The sequence below is a fragment of the Bos javanicus genome, chromosome 19, assembly GCF_032452875.1.
Source record: "Bos javanicus breed banteng chromosome 19, ARS-OSU_banteng_1.0, whole genome shotgun sequence".
Classification (NCBI taxonomy): domain Eukaryota; kingdom Metazoa; phylum Chordata; class Mammalia; order Artiodactyla; family Bovidae; genus Bos; species Bos javanicus.
Genome location: NC_083886.1, coordinates 21,039,720 through 21,058,372, shown reverse-complemented (window position 1 = coordinate 21,058,372; position 18,653 = coordinate 21,039,720). Strand labels below are relative to the sequence as shown.

General features: G+C 37.2%; 1 protein-coding gene, 1 long non-coding RNA gene and 1 other non-coding gene across 4 annotated transcripts in view; all 3 read right to left on the bottom strand.

Moving 5' to 3' along the window:
• Window positions 1-18,653, bottom strand: part of NLK (nemo like kinase) — a 129,577-nt gene that overhangs the window by 28,864 nt on the left and 82,060 nt on the right. The gene's annotated exons all lie outside the window — the stretch shown is intronic.
• Window positions 55-16,195, bottom strand: LOC133231850 (uncharacterized). The gene is made up of 2 exons (XR_009731260.1): window positions 4,156-16,195; window positions 55-4,035 (listed from the first exon to the last, which is right to left on the bottom strand). It is a non-coding gene; the product is annotated as an uncharacterized LOC133231850 (long non-coding RNA).
• On the bottom strand, window positions 6,271-6,343 carry TRNAG-UCC (transfer RNA glycine (anticodon UCC)). The gene has a single exon. It is a non-coding gene; the product is annotated as a tRNA-Gly (tRNA).

Here is an 18,653-nt window from a genome sequence, read left to right as displayed (position 1 = left end):
AATGGAGATGTGGAATTCTCTTGGTAAAGACACCGTCTTTTGCTTATCTAGAAAGGACAGATTCATGACTTACCCCTGCCTTCAGTAACAACTCCTTAAAATTTTAGGCAAGTTTTATGATTTAAAAGCTTCCTTCAGACAAAGGAAGAGGGCCTTTGAGTTTAGGAGGCTCTTACAGGATTTAAATTCTTTTGACACATTCTATATGTGAAAAGAATCTAAAAAAGGGTGGGTATATTATGAATGATTCACTTTGCTATATAGCAGAAATTAACACAACATTGTAAATCAACTGTATTCCAATAAAACTTAATGAAGACAAATGAATAAACAAGAAAAAGAACCCAAACAAATTCTTTTGACACCTTGTAAAAGTTTCACATTCTGAGTAAAACACTAAGGCTTCCTCCCTGGCCCTGTGCACCTGAAAGCAGGGAAAAGCAAGACAAAAGACAGCAGAGTTAGTCTGCTTTCTTACGTATTTCCTCAGATCCTAAAATTCTTCTATGAGAAAGATATTATGGAGGCTGGAGTCTTTGGGTGCTCACCATTAGCTATAAAAAACTAAAAGGATCCAGGGCAGGGGCTCTTGTTTCACCACTGGCATGCTCATTGGAAGGGTAAGTGCTGGACATAACTTACATTTTCAAAAAAGTGACATGAGGTTTTGTATCTTACCTTTCTGAGCTTTAAAAAGTCTCTTGTAGTAAGTGATTATTATTTGGGGACTTAAAAACACTTCTAATTTTTCAGCGCAAACAAGTAGGAAAAGGGACAACTTGGGCATAGGGAGAATGAAAAATTGGTAACAGCTGACAAACACAGTTGGCCAACCCCTCTTTTGTGAGGCATTTTCTCCAAATGGCTTCTGGAACATTCAGCTCTGACTTTCCTTCTCCCTTTCTGTTTCCTCTCATTCCCTTTGTTGGTGCTCCTGCCCAACCATTTACTGTTGAAATGCCCCAGGGCTTGGTCCTCTTCTCTTCAGATACTCACTCTCTAGGGTAATCGAAGAGAGTCCCATGACTTTAAATAAACATCCATCCTGACAACTCTCAACTTTACATCTCTAGTAATTTTCTTGCCTTAAGTCCAGCCTTGTATATTTAACTGTCTACTCATCATCTCCAATGGATGACTCACTGACAGCTCAAAATAACACGTCCAAGATATCCTGTAAGAGCAGGGGAAGAGCCAAAGACACCATAGCTTAGCTCCTGCTGTCACCAGGGAGTAAGGCTTTACTTGTCTCCCGTGGGATAGGAAAAGACACCTGAACTAAATCTTTACTACTTCTAACGAAGGCCTGAAAGCAACTCTGGGTTTAGACCCACGTGCATCCCTACTTTCTAAGATACCTGATGCCTCCAGTTCCTTAGCTGCTCTGATGTTCTGAGCAAGAAGTAACCTGCTTCTGGGTTCTCATTACTGCCGGTAGAAGTTTCTGCCTCTTCCAGTATGAATTCTTGGGGACTATAGGAAGGATTTTAGTAATAAAGATCTGTGTTTTATCAAATGTTGTTTTCAGATGGAAATTGTTTACATGTTTATTGGCCACATATATGTGTGAGTATGAGAGGAGAAAAAAGAGAGGAGTGAAGAGAGAAGTGTTTCTTTTTTTAACTCAGTTTTATACTGGGGTGATAATTTTATTTATAGAAGTGCCTTACATATTAAGGATATTAACCCTCTTGTATATACTAAAAAGTTTCTTCCCTGCCGCACTGGGAAATCTTAATCATAGGATAGAGACAGGGGAAAAAATGTTCTATTTGCACCATTAAGCCTTAATCGGAGGTTCTCATATTCCTGAGTTGGTTCCAGAAATCTCAAGGGATGAAAACAAAGGAACATTACACAGGGAAAAAACAGAACAACAGAGCAAACACAGAAAAACTTCACAACTGACATCCCTGTATCGTCAACTTGTGGTTTTACTCAGGAAAAGAAAACTCCTGAACAGAGTACTTATCTGTATGGGATGTCAGTCATGTCTTCTGAGTTTACTGACAATTTTCTTCTTCCTGCCAGGATTGAAAAGTTCTTGCATGGAAGTGAAGAGCAGGTTATATTCTATTCTGTCTCACATATCTACAAAACAGGCAGCCAAGCTGCGATGCCAGAATCTTTACTGTTACTGGTGACAGTTGGTATGCATGCAAACAGCAGAGAGAAAACATCTTAATTTTCAAGTTATCAGGTTGATTGAAATCATGGTGCTGGCACTTGAAAAATATTGCTTTGACTTATAAAAGGAACAAACTGATACAAAAGCCAAAAACAGAATAAGCATGAAATAATATCATATGCTTTCTTCTAATGGTGACTACATTTTCAAAGAAAAGGGAAAAGGAAAACATTGTCTGGCTGGAATGGGTACTATTCTAACTGGATATTTTACAAATAATTACTAATTTTAGAAAACACTCTAATGTTTAACTTAGCATTATGAAACAAGTACTTCCAGATCAGGGTGTTGTTCCCACCCTAGACCTACTAGATCTGAATTGATAATGTTGAACCATTTTGACCAACAAAAATAATTATTTCACATGGTTCAACCTAATACAGAGCAAAGTATTAACAGACAGCAAAAACAAAACAAACCCTCCCAAACCAAAATGAGCCTGAAAGACAAGGTGTTCAAAATGAATATAAAGGATGACTTCAAATAGTAAGTCAATTCTTCTATACTAAGAGCACATTATGTGCATAATTTCTTACAAAATATAAACCAGCAGGTACTCCCTCTGCTAAACACAAATGACCAGATTATCATGTTTCTTGTCCTCAGGATCTGTGAATTTAAAAAACCTTTCATTCAATCTCCTGTTATAATATTTAAAAAAGAGTTTAAATGAGTGTTACTTTTATATCTCTGCTTCTTGAGAAGATGACAGTGTTAAAAAAAAAAATGAGGGTAGTGTTTAATAATCTCTTAATTTAATCAGAAAATCCAGGGAAAACCACATATAGCCCAGTCTACCTTGACAATTTCATTTACCTTTGCGCAGAAATATTTCCTTTCCTCTAATATCTTTTAAACATAAAAGTTTGAGAAATTTTGAAAGTATACTTTTTACAAAGTGATGAAAATAGCCACTCTGCATAGAGTAAGTTTTGTCAAGCTTTAGTTTGGCAAAATAAATTCTTCAGGGTTGAAATAAATGTTTCACCTCAGGGACAAAGCAAATTTTTTCTTCACAGAAAACAAGCCAATGGCCAGGCCAACCTTTAAAAATTTTACTTCTCTGGAAAAATACAATTCCTGAATTGGCGACTGAACAACAGAGCTGCAGAAATTTAGAAGCAACACACACCACTTTATGATAAGGTTTCTGCTTTGCTCTAGCAGAAATCCTCTAAAGTCTCAATCCCCAACATAATGTCTCCCAGATGTCTCAACTAGTTGCCATGCCAACTAAAGCAGCTTAAATTAAATGAGGGCCTGAAAAGGCACCTGCACCACTCCAGGTCTGTCGCACATTAAATAAAGCTCTCTTGACAGGGACTCGGAGGTGCCATTAACTTGAACAGCAGCTATCTGATTATTGTTTCTGAGTAATTTAATGAGGGTCTCCAAATAAGAAGAAAAACAGGGTGCTCTTTCCCTCTCTCTGTCCTTCTAAATGGGACAGCCTCTCCAACAGCTGGTGCACCCACTGGGTCACTGACTTTGCTATGGCCTTTAAAGTTAGCACTGGGTAAAGGTACACCACAGGACCAAAGTTAGGACTTTCAGGCGAATATTAGCAGATTAACCATTCTCCCTTATTAAAACTCATCATTAAAAATATGGTTGTAAAAAACACACTGTGCATGGTATGCCAACCTCACAGTGATTTGAACAGCCCTGATATAAAATAAATTGCTGCTGATTGCAGCAATTAGTTAAGTAGCTCCATGAAATATGGATTTCAAAATGTACTGATTTGCTTCAGAAAAACGAATGATGCAAATTAACAATTAGAAATGCAAGGCGGGGGACGGTAGCAGCTTTTGATACCTAAAGGTGCCCAAGAGGCACAAGTGTTTCTGTGTTGTTTTATTTATTTTTTTTTTTTTCTTCCAATTTTATTTTATTTTTAAACTTTACATAATTGTATTAGTTTTGCCAAATATCAAAATGAATCCGCCACAGGTATACATGTATACCTGTGTTGTTTTAAAGAGTTAATTTTGTGTAGGTTTTTTTTGTAATACTGACATTTCAGAAACTTCTTTATATATAACGGGATAGAAAACAGTCCCTTCACTGCCTTCTCAAATATTACTAGTCAATGGAGAACATCAGTTAACAGAAACACAAACTTAGTCACAGAGAGGTTATGGGATTTACCCAAGGTCACATGCCAAGTTTGCAAAAAGCCTTACTACCTTATGCTTCCCGACTCCCAGCCCAGCGTGCGCTCTATCCCACAAAGCTGCTTCCTGCTTGCCTACTATTCCCATTTCTTAACCACAGGTCACACAGCATGCACACTACTTTGCAATAAAGAAAAGCTGAATTACTTTTAATTAAGTGCTATGAGGAGAAGAAAAGGAGGAAGGAAGCTAACTTCCTGTTGAAGCTACTTATGTGCCACTTTATCACCTCATTTAATCCCTGTGTATGATACCTAATTTGTAACTATTTCTATTAAGATATGAGCACATCGAGGCTGGGAGAGGTTAAGCTGCTGACACAGAGCTTGGATTCACACCTAGATTGTAATGATCCCTAAGTCGGACCCTTTCTGTTAAATTCTGCCTCACTCTGTTTACTGTCAAGAGAGAAAATTAAATTCCTAAGACGGACCTACTTTGCACCTCGAAAAAAACCAGATTCCAAAAAAAAAATCAAATTCAGGACTGGGTTACATGATGGAGCTTTTAGAATCCCTCCCTATGTGTTTTCAAATGAGAAGTCACTCTTCTTGTTCTCCAACAAATACCCAGCATAGCAGCATGTGCCAGACATGGGCTCCATTCTAGGCACTGAAAATGTGATGGAGTGTAAGAGCATCACTGCCAAAACTGAGTTCATAGCCTACCAAGGCAGGTGGACAATCAAACAAGCAATTACAACAGATTCACTCAAAGATCACAACAATGTCATGGCTGTTGATCTCGTAAAGCCCCTTAGGCACTGCTCTGGGACTGAATAAGGCAGATCTGCCACCACAGGGCCAAGAGGAGTTAAGAGAAGCAAAGCAGCACAACTAAGACACATTCTTCTAAAAAGATAAACCTCTAAATTATTAGAATTGCTAAATGCCAATAACTACAGAGATTTACACCTTCAGAGAAACATGTGAGAAACCATCCAGGTTTCTTCGGCTCATACTAAACTTCTAATTAGATGCACATTCTAATTGGCAATTTACCTATATCTATAAAAACACACATACATGCATTGTGCTCAGCTGCGTCCAACTCTTTGAGACCCCATGGATTGTAGCCCCCAGGCTCCTCTGTCCATGGGATTTTTCAGGCAAGAATACTGGAGTGGGTTGCCATTTCCTACTCCAGGGGATCTTCCCAACCCAGGGATGGAACCTGTGTCTCTTGCAACTCCCGCACTGGCAGGTGGATTCTTTGCCACTGAACCACCAGGGAAGTCATGCATTAGGTTTCCTAAAATGGTTCACCTTAAGAATTAAAAATAAATAAATAAATAAAAATACATGAGAAATAGCAAAAATAAAAGCAATGAACATTTATTGAGTTCCCTCTATATGTGAGGCACTTTGGAAGCACTTGCTATGAATTATCTCTTTGATTTCTCACAGCACAAGTTAGGTTATTCTACAGAACTAACTGTTCTCTTTTTGAGTTTTAGGCTTTCCTTTTGGAAGGAACTGAATCCAAAGGTGTCTGAAGTAACTGCCACACTCTTACTCATTTCCTCTACTACCTGAACTGTAGTCTTGGTTCTGTCACTAACAGGTCAGAATCTCAAATAAAGCACCCTTGAGTCTACTATGTGCTACTCTTAATACAGATCACCTCATTTAATCCTCCTAACAACCTCGTACCACTCCCGTGCAACAGATCTACGTTGGGGGTGAACGAATGTCAGGTTGACAAGCTAAATCATGATACTCCTTTTGCCAGCAACTGAAAAATAAAACAAAGGTTAAAAAAAAATGATGGACACAAGTTTTTCTACCTCATACTCTCTCTCCCACGTTACTTCATTCAAATCTTATTCCTTTCACACTTCTTTCTTCTTTCTCTTTTAAAAAAAATTTATATTTTGGCCATGCCATGTCGCATGTGGGATCTTAGTTCCCTGAGTGGGGATTGAACCCTCACCCCCTGCATTGGAAGAGCAGAGTCCTAACCACTGGACTGCCAGGGAACTCCTTATTTCACCTTTCTTAAGCTTCAAAACTAAAATTGACAATTAACACTTTCTTATACCAATGAACCATACACACTTACTTGAATAGCTTCATATTCTCTATTTCTTTAAATGGATAAGGAAAACACAAAAAAATTAGCATATGCATGTCAATGGTATCCCTTGAGAAGAAAATGAGGAAGAAAACAAGTCTGAACTATAGATTGCTGGAAATATAGGACAGATTTTAGTGGGAGATTAAATTAAAAATATAAGTTTATATATTATATTACATTAGACATGGTAACAAGTAATTACTACTAAATGAAATCTGCCACAGACAGGGTATTAATTTTGCTTCTGCTTACAATCTTCTTTTTCTTGCACAAAGTTTTTCTTTTTTTTATTAAATTTTTTTCTATTTCTTTCCTTTTGTTATTAAAAAAATCTGGATTTCTAAATTATGGAAGCATGTTATCATTATTGAATCATAAAATTCAGCCTTTAGAATAATGCCCATCAGTGTTAGCAGCTGAGTTGTTACTGCATAGGGCCCAAATATCAATATAACATGCAGGACATCCTGCTGGACACCCACAAAGGATTGCTGTGGAATAAAATGTGTTTATGAGGACACAGTTTGAAGCAGAAAAAGCAAAAATAAGAAATCTTCTGAGAATCAAAGAAATGAGGTAGGAATATATTAGAGATACCAGAAAGGCAGAGAAAAGAGAGGCATGTTTAGGATTAAACACAGTTTTGTACAATGTTGTTTGATGCCAAAAAGGATTATGGAAAGAAAACTAGGGAACTAATGTAGATAGAGTCTGGTCGTCAACTGCCCCTCAATGGTAGGCCTCCCCTGACCTCTTGCTTCAAGTAAAACAAATCTGTACCACGATCAATATTTGTTTAACCTACCTTTATGATGCTGCATCTATTTTAGAAAGTAATTTAAGAATGCATGACAATCAGTCTCATGCCAGAAAGCCCGACTACTCCAACTGTCAAAGGTAATTCCACAGAAAAAGCTACATAATCACCACAGAAACAAATGCTGACATTAAATTCTGACCTTCAATTATGAGAAAGATGATTGAGTGTGTCTCTGTTTTTAGGAAGTCATGATTACTCAAGCAGTCTCAGAGGCTGCAGGACTGGTGCCAACACCATCATTGTTTAACCATTATCATTAGCATCAATAAACACTGACCGGGTACCGAGGGGTGTAGAGAGCATGCTAACTCAATGACAAAACAGAGAAAAAAGATGAATGAATGCAAAGCAACATTCAAGAGATTAGAAAAGCGTTAAGACTGACAAGTAAAAGGTAGAAAAAGTAAGAAGGAAGCAAAAAGATTTTAATGTACATGGCCACAGAAACTTGATTTTAAAAAACTGCTATTTAGTTTTCTATGTGTCAGACCTCCAGCTTAAATTTAATTTGTCTCATCTATTCATAATTACTCTAAGTCCTATTAACATTCCCATTATACAAATAAGCAAAGAGGTTTAGAAAGGTGAAGAAACTAGCCAGAAGTCATAGCTAGTACACAGGAGAGTTGGTGCTAAACCCCAGCTTTTGTTCTTAACCTGTGCTTTGTCTCTCAATAGATGAAACATCAAAAAAGGTGAACAAAATAATTCTACTTGAGAAGAGGGCAGATTTTTAGAATGAAGAGTTAAAACAGATTTAGGTAGTGGGAGGCAGTGTGGTGTAGGCTTTGGAATTAAAAGACCAGGTTAGAATCTCGACTTGGTCACTTACTGGCTTGGTAACATCAGACAAGTTAAATAACCTCTCGAGTTTGTTTCTGCATTTACAAAAGAAACACAACGACATCTACTACACTGCTGGGTTATTGCTGGGTCCAGATGCTGTATGTGAATCACATATAAATGTCTGACACATAGCTGCTGCCACCATCATCACTGTTATGGGAAGAACATGTAACTTTATTCTTATCTCCTCCTAACATTTCCCTCTCCCTACGCAAGGGAAAGCCAAAAGAATCTAAGTTAAAAAGAAAAAACAAAACAAAACAGGCAACCAATTAAAAAAGTTCCTTTAAGGTACTGATCTTAAGAAGATCAGAATCTTAAAAGGATATCACTGCTGAAAAGGAAAATTATATTCACTTCTTATTAACAGGTCTCATGCAGTTTTCTTGGCATATTGCATACTACTTTTGAGAGAGGGTTGGTTCTGGAAGGACTGGAAACTCAAGGGAGCAATTAAAAGTGTTAATCACTGTGAGACCTCCACCCATGGGACTCCTGGTTTCAGTAAAGAACTTCTAGTCACCTGGAGTTTCTCAGACTTGACCTTAGGGTGGCAAAAATTAACTATTAGGTTGGCATCCCCTAACTGGTTAGTATACCACATATCCAGAACCACACACACAAAACAAAACTCTGCTGGGCTTGTGCATATCATATTTCCTTTGGAAAAAGGCCACTTCAACCTAATTCTATTACCTACCATCTGAGTTCTCTTGCCACCCCTGAGTGATGTATCAATAAGAGGAAAACTGTCAATTAAACATGTAATTATTAAACCCACACCAACAATTCAGTGCACTTAACTTTTAATAATGGCATTATATATTATACACAGAGCAAACCAATGTATTATTAAGTAGTACATAAATTGTACTCTGGTTAAAATACAGATTTGTGCTAGTGTGCTACAGGTTTATTAAGTTCCCTGAAGTATTGCTCTCAAATAAATTGAGTTGGTAGCGGGAGACTCAGCTGGTCTATGAAGTGGCTAAAAGCCCCACTGCTTCCCTATATCCTCCAATTAAGGCAGGTCTGATAAATTTAGTGACTTCTGAAACCTCTGGGTCTCTATGTAACACGTATCTCCCTGGTGTCTACCAACCTTAAAAAATAAAGTCAGAACAGTGGAATAGGATAAAAAGATGAAATAAATAGCCCTATGAGCATCCCCAAATCCTCACACCTGGATTAAAGAGGCTAATAATCAGAAGGTTAACCAGAAGGTTAAGCAGTTCAAGAGAATGATAATGGGGTTATGAGGCTTTTCAGGGGCTCAAATGAGGTATGGCTTTGTTGTTATTCATTATTACCCTCTAATAGTTGGGAAGGCTGGCAGCATTTCATTCCCCACCAGCTGGGAAGTTTTAGAGGTATATTTATTTTGTAATAGAGGTGAAAAGACTACATTCTAGCTTTAGTTTTTTTTTTTGGCATCACCTGAAACAGGTGTTTCAAAGAGCTGGTGTGAATAAGTTGTTCTTACTATAGCAACTCTCTTCAAAGCAGAGGGAAAAAAATTCCAACTGGGAGTTGGAACTTGAAACAGTTCTTTTAAAACAACCTCAGGATTTGTACATGATACACTACTGCTGCTAAGTCGTCTGAGTTGTGTCCAATGCTTTGTGACCCTATGGACTGTAGCCCACCAGGTTCCTCTGTCCATGGAATTTCCCAGGCAAGAATACTGGAGTGGGTTGCCATTTTCTCCCCACTCAGGAATTGAACCCACAGCTCCTGCATTGCAGGTGGATTCTTTACCACTGAGCCATGGGGGAAGCCCTAAAATACGTAAGGCCAAAGTAATCTTTATGTAGCCATGAAGGGACTACTACTAGGAGATGTGACTACTACTTTAGGGCATAAAAGGGGAGTAGTCTTTGTGCAGAGTCTTAGCCACTGGACCACCAGGGAAGACCCAAGGCGAGTGGTTGTGGGATGATAGGTTGAAGGAGGAAATTATGTCTAATTAATAAGAAGAGTTTGGTTAAGGTAATGGAAAAAGTAGTTAGAAAGCTATAATGTGGATGCAGTCTGGATGGAAGGCTTGGAGGTGCCAGCGAGATGTATACAGAATATATTTTCTGTATACATCCTGAAACACAGGTGTTTCAAAGAGCTGAAAAAAAACTAAATGCCAAAAAAAAACTAAAGCTAGAAGAGGAGACCAGGTAAGAGAATATGAGGTACTGAGGTTGACAACCCACTCTTCATTAACAGTTAACATTAAAAAAACAAAAAACAAAAAAAACACACCTCTCTATAAATGAGTTAGGTAGTTAGTGATCAGCCATTACGGAAGTCCATTTGTGATGAGGACTTGCTTATACCATCTGTTCATAGCTGGCTTGGGACACTTTGCATCACAAAGTCCATAGGAGTTTCTACTGTCTTCCAACTTCACTAAGTTCTACTTCATCTATAAGGCCTTTCCTTACTACTTTTTTGCACTTGTTAAGTACTGTTCTAACTATCCCAATTTATTCCTCAAAATAACTCTATGGGGTGGCTGTTGCTCATTTGCTCAGTCATGTCCAACTCTTTGCAACCCCATGGATTGCAGCACGCCAGGCTTCCTTGTCCTTCTACATTTCCCGGAGCTTGCTCAAACTCATGTCAATTGAGTCAGTGATGCCATCCAACCATCTCATCCTCTGTCGTCCCCTTCTCCTCCTGCTTTCAATCTTTCCCAGCATCAGGGTCTTTTCCAATGAGTTGGCTCTTCGCATCAGATGGCCAAAGTACTGGAGCTTCAGTATCAATCCTTCTAATGAATATTCAGTATTGATTTCCTTTAGATTGACTGGTTTGATCTTGCAGTTCAAGGGACTCTGAAGAGTCTTCTCCAATACCACAGCTCAAAAGCATCAATTCTTCGGCACTCAGCCTTTTTTATGGCACTACTAAATATTTTCATTTTATTAACCAGGAAATTGAGGCACAGAGAGGTTAAGTAACTTGTCCAAGAAAACACAAGTAAAAGGCAAAGCTGGGATTCAAATCTAGGTTGTCTGGTTCCATGCTCTTTGCCACTATGATAGATTTTCTATTACCTCAAGCTAGCAAGAATGCTGACAAGGTTGGCCCTGGACTGATCAAAAGATTTTGAAATAAACAGAAGATAGGGAGCTTGTTCCCATTTCATGACATGACAGTCACTGAGCTCAAGATCGCTTTTGTCAGGCAGGAGAACTAACGGATGATGAGAGCATGGTAAGGAGAAGGAGCAGAGAATGGGACTGATTTTAGAGTGCTGTTATTTAGGCTCTAACCAAGAACAGATATTGGAGGAGCCACCAAGGCTTTGAAGGATAAGAAAAGGAGATACTTGCTTGTCAATTTCGTAATATAATAATCCTGCAATGATGGTCAATTTTCCATATTCCTACGTTTGAGCCTGCCTATCAGTCTATGACTTAGATTGTTTCCACCTCTCAGACAAAAGAGAATAAAGGTAAGAATAAATTCATTACCCAGCTCCTAGAGTCAGTAAGAACCAGGGGAGTTTATAAACTATTACAAATAAATGATTGCTATAGATAAAGGTTATGCAAATGTCATAAGAAAGCACTACTATATAAGCACTTTAATAATAGAGAGTTAACCATTCTGGACAGCTCAAGGTGTGCATATGTGTGAAAATCTGTGATGTGGTCTTATGTTAAAAACTACCCTATCAGGTTCAAAAACTCTCACCATCTAAAGTTCAGAACTATAGTGGGTTGACCTAGCTGCTTAACTGAAGTCTGAGAACACATTTAATGTTCTATGTGCAATGAGCAACTGAGGTTGTGTGACAAACTATTAATGATGTGTTAAAAGCTTCCGAAAGCAAAGTAAGGGTATTTAGCTGGTTTAGCTGAGTTGGGAGAAGAAAATGGAGAACACAAATTATTTCCTCCAGAATGAATATAGACAGAAAGCTTTGAAAACACAATTTTAAGCCCTGACTTCAGATATTAAAACGCGGGCAATTCTTTCTTCCACTTCACATTGGACAAAGACCAACACTAAACCAGATTATAAAAAATAACTCTTGCAATGTTAAATATCAAGTAGGAGACATGTTGGCCAACAATTTAACAACCATTTAAAAAACAAAGTCTTCCATCTTCATGCAATGTAAGTTAGAACAAATATGAAGATCAGGTGACTTTTCCAAAAGGACACAGTGAATTTTTGGTTCAACTATAGTATGTAGATAGCCAAGTTTAGTTCCTAAAGCCACAGATTCTCTTCTATGAAAAGTCCAATGACGACAGTTATAACGTGCTTAAACTCATGTTAAGCACTAACTCTGAAATCCTGCCATTCTTGTTGGAAGGAAAATCTTTTAACCATAAATATGTGAGACTTAATAGGTATCATTTTCCTCACATTTTTTTTCTTTCAAAATCAGGTCCACAGAGGGAAATTTCAATTGAGATCTCAAATATGTACAGCCTCAGAAATAAAAATGAGGGGTATTAAATAGCATGAATAAGGAAAAATCTGGTTTTTGGATATTGTTGATTTCAAACAATGCTTTCCACGTGAAAGAAAAACAGCAATGCATCACAGAGAAAATTGCTTTCTCGTAACAAATGGTCAGCTCTAAATCTCATCATCTTTTTTTGCAACAAAAAGCATGGGCGCCTTTGCAACTAGAAAAAAATTGGTGTGTGCTTCAATTAGAATCACTGACCTTTTCTGAAGCATGCCTGTGCTTCTCTATAGAAATCAATGGAATAAAAGGTCATGGTGTTAAAATGCTTGAATATAACAACCTCTTTCCCAGGCTAAGGCAAATTCCTCTTCTTTTTAAGGTAACTAATTTGTTGTATAGAATGTCAAAAATCAAAAAAATTAAAACCACCTTTAATTCACAATTTTAAATTAACTAAAAAAAAAGAGTCAATTCTACCATATGAAAAAAGAAAAAAACAACCACCACCACCAAAAACAGAAAACTGGAAAGCTGTCATTCTATATCCTGTTCCAGAAGATTCTGTTCGCTGAGTCCTTGTCACTAAAGCTATAACCACATATGCAATGACAGAAAAAGCATCCTAGAATATGTGATATTATTTCAAACCTCAGTCTTATCTTTTCAAAGTGCCCTACAGAAGGCAAAGTTAAGTTTCTGTATCTGTCAAAGGCTGGTAGTAGAGTCTGGGATTACTAATCTTTTGTCATCATAGCCCCCCAAAGCAAATAAATGCAGAGATACACAAACCCAGACATTAAGAGCATGGAACAGAAGCAGAATTAATGACCAAAATAGTTACTACTTTTTCTGGATGTAATATATATATATTTGAGAGAAGAGTCTCTCCCCAAGATGAGAAACATTTTACTTCTTCAATTTTTTTTTTAATTAATGAAGAGAAGGGACAAATTCTTCAATCCCCACTTAACCCCATTCAGAGGGTAAAGACACATATCAGTCATATAAACTGCCTCATGCTTCTTACTGTCAATGGGTCCTCAAATTAGACCTATCCACCCTTTCTTAGGGCTTCCCTGGTGGCTCAGATGGTAAAGAATCCACCCGCAATGCAGGAGACCTGGCTTCGATCCCTGGGTTGAGAAGATGGTCCGGAAGAGGGCATGGCAATCCACTCCAGTATTCTTGCCTGGAGAATCCCCATGGACAGAGAAGCCTGGTGGGCTGCAGTCCACGGGTTGCAAAGAGTAAGACACGATTGAGCAACTAAGCACACATACCCTTTCGTAACGGGTCTGAAAAACTTACTTCTATGTCCAGATGATCTGGTTTCAAATGTCCTGCACCCAACAGAATTTGAGAGCAACTTACTCCAGTCTGATCTATTGTAAAGCTGCAAGAATGATGTCATTAAAACCTGAAAGTAGATTGCTATCAGCAGTATAAACAACCACAAACAGCATTCTGAAGGGAAGACAAGCTTCTCAATATGCCAAACTACAGATACTTCCTTAGTACACCTGCCCAGTGCCACCCATCACAGTGAAATTCATTTTTGGTTGAAGATTTTAAAAAGCTAAGTTATTAAAAGGAATAGGGCAGAGAGGATTCAAAATATACAGAGAACAAAAACCTAGAATCATCTGAGAGGTATATCAAAAGTCTGTTTCTGAGTATTTTCTATGGCAACTGGGAAGAGACGAAAGTTAAAACAATGGTCCATTTAAAGGGATCTGCCTCCTCTGTCAAGATATAAGATCTGCTATGTATCAAATTATATTTTAATGAATTTGGGGAAAAAAAGATATGAGTACCTTATCCACTTGTTCACAGTACCTACTTTCTAACATTTATGGAACAAATACTCTATCATGCAATTAGATGTACCACCTTCAGCGCTGTTCCATACTGCTATTTCATTAGAATAGCTATACAAAAAGGGTTATATGGACCCACAAATAGAGACCAGAAACCACCTAAAATTTTGTGAGAAAATATGGAAAATATATCTATCCTGAAGAGAAGCAAAAGTTGCTGTCATGTCCGACTCTTCGCAACCCCATGGACTACACAGTCCATGGAATTCTCTAGGCCAGAATACTGGAGCGGGTAGCTGTTCCCTTCTCCAGAGGATCTTCCCAACCCAAGGATTGAACCCAGGTCTCCCACACTGCAGGCAGATTTTTTATCAGCTATCAGGAAAGCCCCATATCTATCCTACTAATATGCAATTGATCTCATATGAATTGATGTAGGAAAATGTTTTATTCTACAAAAATTTTAAGTTCCAGGTAAGTCCTCCAAACTCTTCTTTTGTGGGAGAGGGAAGGAGGGCAGGGAAGTTTTCATAAGTAACAAAATGTGGTTAATATTTCTATTGTAAACTTGATTACTCTGGTATTATAATTATTTCACAATCGTCAATCATCTCTTTTGAACCATGAACTCCTTAAGGGTAACAGCAATAGCCATTATACTTGATAATACCTGCTGGTACCTCTTTCCTGAGGGTGAAGTTCTAAAGTTAAGGCATAAAATGAACACCAAGTATCACAAAAAAAAGTCACCTGGGAAGATACCATGTTGGAGACCCACATATCAAACTCTCATTAAATTCAACAGTATTGTATTCTCTGGCATTGGAACAGAGAGCTGTTTTCTTTGATTGAGCCCCATATGAAACAGATGGCTTGTGTTAAGGGGTCATGCCACACAAAAGTACCTCTCTTAACACCAGTATCACACTCAGTTTGGTGAAATGCTCCCACTGTGGGAAGCCTATGGGAGCTGAAACTAACTGAGGGCACAGTACATCTTGATTTCTGTCTCATACTCATTCTGGAAAAGAAGGTAAATGAGTGGAATTGGGCACAAACTAAATTCTCTCTCTTTTAACCACATTAAATTCAAAAATCCGTGTTGCATATGTTTCAGTTTAAATGTAGGACTGTGACTCCACCATAAGTTCAAAAACTCACTGTTCAGAGAATGAATGATGCAGAGATTTTGGGTAATTAGCTCAAGGCAGAATCAAAGGAAAATATCTTTAAACTTCTCACACCTGACTTTGAATTCTGCTTTTTCCACTGCTAATGTGTCAGCATGAAAATAACATTGGAATTTTAGACCTAAAAAATATATTCTCATTTTCTAAAGTTTAACAGCAAATGAATTAGGTGTTGACATTTTTAAGATTTAATTAATTTGGCCATCAAAAAACATTTATAATGGATTAATATGAAGAGCATCAACATGATTTGGGTAACATGGTCTCCATTTAAAGAGCTGGTAAGTGGAGGAGTAAGCTGCCTTTTCTCCTACCTTTTCTAGACTATGGTTGGTCCCACTGCTATGCTCAAAAACCTCTAAATTCAGTGGTATTAAGCACATTCACAACGTTATGCAACTATCACCACTTTCACCACTTCTGTTTCTAGAACTTTCTCAACACCCCAACAGAAACTCTTTGTTAAGTTTATAGAATACACTTCTGATTCTGTCATTCCTCACCACAAAAATCCTTCGCTGGATTCTAAAATGCCTCCTGAATAAAGATGAATTTCCTTAGTTCAGCATTCAAGGCCCTCCATGACTTGGCTCCAACTAGCTTAATTTCTCACTATTTACACATTCTAAACTCTAGTCATTCCCTAGAAGATGTTAATACTTACTCCATCCATTTGGAATATCCATCCTCCTCAATGTTACCAATCCAAATCCTTCTCATCCTTCAATACTCAGCTAAAATGTCTTTTCCTACATGAAATCTTCTTACAGTTTTTTCTGTGAGGCAATTTCTTCTTTTAAATCTTCTGACACAATCTACCATACATAATAGTTATTCTTTAGTTCTTATCTCACCCCACTGACTCGAGGGAGAACATTTTTCTTGAGGGAAAACATTAAGAGGCAGTAGTGGGTTAAGAGCCTTCTTTACCCATCAGACCAGTCCACATGGATTCAAACCCCTTGATCAAGTTATCTACCTCTCTGAGCTATAGTTTCTTCATCTTTAAAATAAGAGTGAAGTATTGAGAATAATTCCTGACACACTAAATTTAAAAAAACAATTCATCTCTATAACCTCCACAGGGATTAGTATTAATACAATGTTAAATATATAACAGTGCTAAATGTTTGGCCACATGAATAAATAAAGCTGAGGAGATACTGACTAAGGTGGGTAAAGTTAAGAATTTTGCTGCTCTTGGACTGTTGTACCTAACTTTTCTTCTGTTTTGCCTTTCTAAGTGTTTGTCTTAGGCTTCGGTGCTAAGGAGCCAGAACTGGTGATGGTGGGTAAATCAAAGTTTTTGTTTAAAAACATCAAATGCTTTTCAAGTAATCAGCTTGGAAACTAAAACGGGAAAGAGTGAAAATCAGATCCTCAGTGCTCTCAGGATATGTAGATTTTTTTCTATCACTGTACTTTCTAATCTATATTATTTATATGATTATATCATCCACTAGATTACAAACATGTTAAGTCAGACACTATCTTATTCAACAAATATCTATTTAGCACCTACTATATGTTAGGTACTGTTCTAAGTGCTGGGAACACAACAGTGAGCAAAACAGATAAAAATTCTTGGTTCTAGGAACATAGTTGATGCTTATGTTTATGGAATAAATGAAGAGGAAATTCTAACAATATGGAAATCTTCAAAATTCTTAGGATGGAGATTTCCGGTCTTCGCTGGTACTTTTGCTGCAGAAAGAGTGCACTTATATCTGCATTTACACATTTTATTTTGCTTGTTCTTAGCTTTTCACTGGCTCCTAAGGTTCCCTGAGGTTAGAGAGCTCTTTCATAGCACTAGGGAATTACATATTGTGTATATAAAATACAGTCTACTCATACTATCAATTAAACTGCTGCATCTGGGAGTAGTTTATTTGATAGTATTACATTACTGCCTACCAAAGACTTTAACTGGCTGAAATGTAGGTTCCCTCGCTGCCTTTATGACAAGAAATTCCTGTTTAAACATTGCCTGCACAAGCCAAACCTATTATTCAAATAGGGACACTTCAGAAAGTAAAAGGAGAAACTTATTAATACCAGGACATCAGGTAAAATCCAGGAGTCCTGGCAACTGCAGCACACCGTCATCTAGTTAGACTTCTCATTTCTACTGATTTTAGGCTGTAATTGTTTCTAGCACAGAAGACTTAGACCATGCATATTCTTCTCCATAAAATGTTGATTGTGTTTCAAGTTAAAAAATAATTTTTCTTAATTATTAGAGAATATATTTTTTGGTGGATATATTAGACTTTAAAACTATGAAAACACAAAAGCTAAAAGATACAGAGGTCAGGGTGGAACTTATTGCTCTTTCCATACCTGATTCATCTGCTGAACTCTACTGTAGGAAGATTTGTAAACAGTTATAATCTAGATACTGCCTTTTTAAAAGCTGCATAAGGAGTTATTTAAAGATGCATGGTCTTTCAAAACCCAAGCTAAATTTTTGGTGGGCACTGATATAGTCATTTTATTACAGTTTTAGTGAAAAACGGATGATTAACTGCATGATATACACGTTGACACTTATTGTACACTTGATTACATCAAAATGTTCACAGACCTCAGGTATTCTAAAATGATATTAACTATTCTATTAGTTTTAAAAAGATCTTCTGGTTTAAAATATTGCCTGCTGAAACTTACATATGCACTGTAACATCCCAATTTTCTAGTCTTAGAAAAAAGTGTAATGGTATGGTACTCTACATTTAAGATTACTAAAGATTATTTCTTTCCCTTTATATATATTTTTGACTCCATAAATGGGCTCTTTTATCAATGAAATATCAGACATCCATTAGATGCCTAGCAATATATATATTTAGAACTTACCTAAAACAACAGAGCCTCCAAAATAGTTTCTTCAAAGCACAATTCCAAGATCACACATTTAAAATTCAAAATATCTATTCTAAAAGCCTTCAACTTAAAAAAAAAAAAAAAAAAGCACTGTCTAAAACCATGTTTAATGTATATGCCATGATTCTGAGATACTACAGAAGGAGCTGCTGGCACAGATGGATAATGTATTACATTGAAATCAAATAGGAACTTGAGATCCTATTAATCATTCAATACTTTTGTGTTTT